General features: G+C 33.5%; 1 protein-coding gene across 2 annotated transcripts in view; it reads left to right on the top strand.

Moving 5' to 3' along the window:
* LOC107745207 (IGF-like family receptor 1) overlaps positions 1-406 on the top strand; it is a 4,534-nt gene that overhangs the window by 2,565 nt on the left and 1,563 nt on the right. The gene's annotated exons all lie outside the window — the stretch shown is intronic.

Raw genomic sequence — 406 nt, 5'->3', positions numbered from 1 at the left:
TGTGCCCTTTTCAATAAAAAAAAATTTAACCCTGCCTCCAATTTTTTTTTTTTTTTTTTTTTTTTGACCAATGCAAGATTAATGAGTTCTGGAAACTCAATTTCTGCAACCCTGTGTGTCAATGCTAGTGGAACAGAAGTGATAGACTTTACATTTATTTTGTATTATTACACAATTCTTATTGCTACATAACATAGTCTTGAGTGCTACAATGAAGCAAGATGAATCTCACAAGATTAAAGGGGTCATATGATGCGATTTCAAGTTTTCCTTTCTCTTTGGAGTGTTACAAGCTCTTGGTGCATAAAGAACATCTGTAAAGTTGCAAAGACTAAAGTCTCAAATCCAAAGAGATATTCTTTATAAAAGTTAAGAGTCAACCACGCCTACCTAAAACGGCTCGTTC

Source organism: Sinocyclocheilus rhinocerous, unplaced genomic scaffold, assembly GCF_001515625.1.
Source record: "Sinocyclocheilus rhinocerous isolate Xijiao unplaced genomic scaffold, SAMN03320098_v1.1 scaffold257, whole genome shotgun sequence".
NCBI lineage: Eukaryota > Metazoa > Chordata > Actinopteri > Cypriniformes > Cyprinidae > Sinocyclocheilus > Sinocyclocheilus rhinocerous.
The sequence above is the reverse complement of the archived record's forward strand: the minus strand, read 5'-3'. Positions and strand labels throughout refer to the sequence as shown.